The sequence below is a fragment of the Triticum dicoccoides genome, chromosome 1A (genome assembly GCF_002162155.2).
Source record: "Triticum dicoccoides isolate Atlit2015 ecotype Zavitan chromosome 1A, WEW_v2.0, whole genome shotgun sequence".
Taxonomy (NCBI): domain Eukaryota; kingdom Viridiplantae; phylum Streptophyta; class Magnoliopsida; order Poales; family Poaceae; genus Triticum; species Triticum dicoccoides.
Genome location: NC_041380.1, coordinates 348,287,193 through 348,292,866, shown reverse-complemented (window position 1 = coordinate 348,292,866; position 5,674 = coordinate 348,287,193). Strand labels below are relative to the sequence as shown.

Below are 5,674 nucleotides of genomic sequence, written 5' to 3'. Positions count from 1 at the left end.
TTTTTCAATGTCAAGTATCTTTTCCTTAGACCATGAGATCGTGTAACTCCCGGATACCGTAGGAGTGCTTTGGGTGTACCAAATGTCACAACGTAACTGGGTGACTATAAAGGTATACTATGGGTATCTCCGAAAGTGTCTGTTGGGTTGACACGGATCAAGACTAGGATTTGTCACTCCGTATAACGGAGAGGTATCTCTGGGCCCACTCGGTAATGCATCATCATAATGAGCTCAAAGTGACCAAGTGTCTGGTCACGGGATCATGCATTACGGTACGAGTAAAGTGACTTGTCGGTAACGAGATTGAACGAGGTATTGGGATACCGACGATCGAATCTCGGGCAAGTAACGTACCGATTGACAAAGGAAATTGTATACGGGGTTGCTTGAATCCTTGACATCGTGGTTCATCCGATGAGATCATCGAGGAGCATGTGGGAGCCAACATGGGTATCAAAATTCCGCTGTTGGTTATTGACCGGAGAGCCGTCTCGGTCATGTCTACATGTCTCCCGAACCCGTAGGGTCTACACACTTAAGGTTCGGTGACGCTAGGGTTGTAGAGATATGAATATGCAGTAACCCGAAAGTTGTTTGGAGTCCCGGATGAGATCCCGGACGTCACGAGGAGTTCCGGAATGGTCCGGAGGTGAAAAATTATATATAGGAAGTGCAGTTTCGGCCATCGTAAGAGTTTCGGGGGTCACCCGTATTGTACCGGGACCACCGGAAGGGTCCCGGGGGTCCACCAGGTGGGGCCACCCATCCCGGAGGTCCCCATGGGCTAAAGTGGGGAGGGGAACCAGCCCATAGTGGGCTGGTGCGCCCCCCTTGGCCCACCCCATGCGCCTAGGGTTGGGAACCCTAGGGTGGGGGCGCCCCACCTGGCTTGGGGGGCACTCCACCCCTTGGCCGCCGCCCCCTAGGAGATCCCATCTCCTAGGGCCGGCGCACCTCCTAGGGGGCCTATATAAAGGGGGGGAGGGAGGGGCAGCCGCACCCTTGACTCTTGGTGCCTCCCTCTCTCCTGCTACACCTCTCCCTCTCGCAGAAGAACGGCGAAGCCCTGGTGCGGTGACTGCTGCATCCACCACCACGCCGTCGTGCTGATGGATCTTCATCAACCTCTCCTTCCCCTTGCTGGATCAAGAAGGAGGAGACGTCACGCTGACCATACGTGTGTTGAACACGGAGGTGCCATCCGTTCAGTGATAGGATCTCCGGTGATTTGGATCACGTCGAGTACGACTTCCTCATCCCCGTTTTTTGAACGCTTCCGCGCGTGATCTACAAAGGTATGTAGATGCGATCGGATCACTCATTGCTAGATGAACTCATAGATGGATCTTGGTGAAACCGTAGAAAATTTTTTGTTTTCTGCAACGTTCCCCAACATTATATTGGTGATATGTGAGCTGAACTGTGGCATGTGTCACTTAGTCAAATTGATCAATTGAAAGTACAACGGGATATTTTGCCCGAACTGCGGATGTCGTGTTCTCCACAGAGACTAGGCGGCGGCAACTATGCTCGGCTAAAGCTAGGTAACACAATTCAGAATATGAATGCAAGAAAGTAAACCTAAACTAAACAAGGTAGTTCCCGAAGATCATCGCCAAAGAAAATGCAAAATAAGCAAAGGGAGATTCAAATTATACTCTCTGTCTTTTTGGTATTATCGTTTTACTTGAGAAAGAAAATACTAAAACAAGCAAACATCAAACGGCTAAGGAATTAAAAAGACATGAAAATATCTATATATATATATATCTAACAATTAACAGGGGGAAGAAACAAGGTTGTAGGACAGAACATAAATGTATCACATCACAGACACACACATATGTATATATATAACAGGTACTTGAGACAACATAAAAATCACATGTACTGGAGCTATCACAGAGACTACACAATGAAACAAGGCTCTTAAGCAAGAAATGGACAGGAGATATATATAGCTAATTATCAAGCATACATACTAAGTGACACATGCCACAGTTCAGCTCACAGATCACCAATATAACACTACAAACACAAGTCTGAAATTGAACTAATCACTATATTATACAGTACTAACTCCTATGAATTACAGAGACAGAAAGAGATAGAAACTGCAGCAGCGAGTTGGGGATTCAGAGAAGAACAGCAGGGTCGTTTTCTTCAGAAAGGAACAGCAGCAAGGAAGGGAGAAGAAGGGAATTAGGGAGAAAGGAGCAGCAGCAGGATTTGAGGAAAAGAAGAAGCAGTAGGTTGGGGCAAGGGAAGGGGAAGAGCAGCAGCAGCCAGCTAGAGAGGGGGCGTGAGGGAGGAGCAGCAGCAGGTGGAAGAGAGAAGCAGCAGCAGGGCAAAGGAAGGAGCGGCAGCAGCAACTTGGAGAGGAGGAGCAACAGCGTGGTGAGGGTTGAGAAGTGGAGGAGTAGCAGCAAGGCGAGGGAAGAAGGAGCAGCAGCGTGGTGAGGGTTGAGAAGTAGAGGAGCAGCAGCAAGGCGAGGGAAGAAGGAGCAGCAGCAAGGCATAGGAGAAGAAGAAGATCAGCAGCACGGGGGCGCTCATGCGGAGGACCAAACGCCCGTGACCCTCTTGTCTAGTCGGGCGCGCGAGGTGTGGAGGTGGCTGGCGATGGTGGCGATGGTGGGTGTGCTGGTGGCACGGTGGCGCGCCGCCATGCCGGCCTGGCCGCAGCGGCGGCCGGTGGTGGAGAAGGAGGGGTGAGGGAGAGAGATGTGTGCCAAGCCCGATTTTGGGGATTGAGAGCGCTAGGGATTTGATTCCCCCGATCGGATCTTCCATTTGCACGTTGGCCCCTGTCCTTTTCTTCTCTCTGCACAAGTTGGTCCTCTTCTTAAGTTTGGCCCCTCTGATTACTTCTTTTTCTTCACGCTTGAGTCCCTCCATAAATTACAGTAACCACAACTTCTTGACACTCTCCATTATAGAAGGATTTTCGGCCTTTTCGCCCTTTTCTGCAAAACATGGAGGAGTGCTGTAAATGTAACATAACGGGAACATCCGAATATTTCTTGAGTAAATAATGTGAAAATATGATTACAATGTGATGCAAAAAGGCTAAAATGATTATATGAGGAAATGCTCTGTCAAGTTCCCCCACACTTAAATCTTTGCTTGTCCTCAAGCAAAGGCATATGACAAGAGCAAGAGTATGAACAGTGAACTGAGTAAAGAATGTCCTGGTAAAATAGATCTCCAAACAAGGCGTGCTTCAGACTTAGCTAGTGAAAATTAATGGTTAAGAGTGCTACAAAGCAGTAGGATACTAGTAAGCATGACCATTTTAAACTTTTACAATGATAAAAGAGGATCAACAAGTTTAAATGATGATTGTGCCAAAGGTTCCTAAAGAGAGCATGATCCCGAGAAACACTTATTACCATGAACACAACATTGTGGTAGAACCACTTATTGAATTTGGAGGAAGCAACAATGATAATATTTTACCGGTCTCACCAAAGGAATATACCACAGATCCCGAGAACATGGTATACACCTGGCTCGACCAATATTTAGTTTTTTTTGTTTGTCTCCCCAAAGGAACATACCACCGATCCCGAGAACATGGTATACACCTGGTTCGACAATTACATTTTTTAATATAATTAACTCCTATCCGATCCAACCACATTTCACAAGCCACTGATCCAGGGAACATGACATGCTACTGTTAGTAAGATCTGATAATTATTCATTATAAGGTATTTTTTTAATGAACAACACATAAGCACAAAAAAAGGAATCCCCACTTCTCCATGTCTGGTTCACATGCTACCGATCCAAGGAACATAGCATGCTAATCCATAGTAGTTAGGTGATTGCTCTCAATAGGAACACACTTCGCACAAATTCAGCATCTAAACATGGTGATCTAGGTGTATCATAGTAAATGCAGAAAATGACGAAGTTTTCTAGTGTACTAGGGATTTGAGCACTCAAAACTAATAGTTCTCACTAATTTCAGCCAAGCATGCATGGTGTAGATCACTAATTTATAAGGCATTCAGAAATCAAGTCCACAAATTCACAACAAGCACGATGCCAAAGGTGAATTTTAGCTTGACAATAAGTAATAACTGGCTCAAGCAACCCAACTAGCAATTGAATTCAGCATGTATTTATGATGTTCAGAATGGGTCATGAAACAGCTCACCGGGCACTATGAAGTAACTCTCGCTTGATCACTCTCTAAGCTGCAACTCTTCTCCATTGCTTCCTTGTGCATGCTCCAGCTTCACTCTTCTTCGCGTGTGCCCATTGCTTCTCCTCATCACCATGTCGTGAATCCACCAGGATCCCAGGGAATGTCATCTCGAACTCGGTCAACTCGCAGTAAATGGTGCACAAGCATCAACCTGAAAGAACACTCAACAACCAAGCCGATACAAGTGACAGAGAGAATGCCCTCTAAGTCATTGATAGAGTACCCTATCATATAAGTATATCTATTGAGCAAATCAGGAACATTTGTCAACAACAAGTCACATGGTGCATAGGCAATATCAGCGATATGACATAAGTTATCTAGAAAGCTGAGATAATACCCGAAATGGCCTTGGAGAAGTTTTATGACTACCTCAACTGAAGATACCATGCAAGGCATAGTAGTAGAAACTTCCACCGGACTCGTATCGACAAGTGAAATAGTAGGGCTTTGCTCCTTGACATATCAAGTGACCTCATCATAATCAACAATGAAGATTTCCATCTCAGGCTCAAGCGTTGAAGAATCGATGTGGCTAACATCATCAAAGGTGAACTTTTCCATATCTGGCTCTAGCAGCACATGATCAATATCAACTAAAGGTATCTCCTCAATATCAAAAGTAACTAACTGTAGCTCTGGTTCATCCACAGAAGAATCATCACAATGCAAAACTGATTCTAGAGTGCTAGTATCCATATGATCTGAAGTGTGTGTGTCAACTAGGATGGTGTCATCATCATCAAAGATAATCCATGAAAGCTCAATCTTGTCACACGGAGAAACTGGTTCCGGCTTTTGTGTAAGAGATTCTTGCTGAGATGAAGTGATTTGTTGCAAGCAAGCAACTGGGCCAGAGGTGGGCTTCTCATTGTACCACTGAAGTTGGTGGAAGGCTATGTTCTCAATCAACAGAAAAGCATCATCAAGTGTCTTGTTTGTAATAGCTCCACCCGCTGCCATATCGACGTAAGATCGAGTGTCTGAAGTCAATCCTCTATAGAATAGCTGCAGCTCTAACCATCTCTCGAGCCCGTGGTTAGGACATCTCCTGAATAAGGCTTTGTACCTCTCCCAAGCATCATACAAGCTCTCGCCTTCACGCTGAACGAAGCTGAAGATCTCATCTCGAATTGCAGACTGCTTGTGTAGTGGGAAATATTTATCCAAGAAAGCTCGTAATATCTCATTCCAACTGAATGATCTTGATGGCAAGGATCGATACTAAGCACGAGCATCATCTCAAAGAGAGAATGTGAACAACATGCACTTGATAACATCTTGAGGAACTCCATGATACTTTACTGTATCTGAATACTCCATGACTCGGAGCAAGTGCTCATAAGGGTCTTCAGTAGGCAGTCCTCCAAACTGTTGTTGTTGAACCAAAGCAATAAGACTAGGTTTCAGCTCGAAGTTCTCTGCCTCAATAGTTGGCCAAACCGGTCCTGTGAT

At 45.5% G+C, this 5,674-nt stretch overlaps 1 non-coding gene across 1 annotated transcript; it reads left to right on the top strand.

Moving 5' to 3' along the window:
- Window positions 1-5,249: 5,249 nt before the first annotated feature.
- LOC119296004 lies at window positions 5,250-5,353 on the top strand. Its single transcript, XR_005144605.1, has one exon. It is a non-coding gene; the product is annotated as a small nucleolar RNA R71 (small nucleolar RNA).
- The last annotated feature ends 321 nt before the right edge of the window (window positions 5,354-5,674 follow it).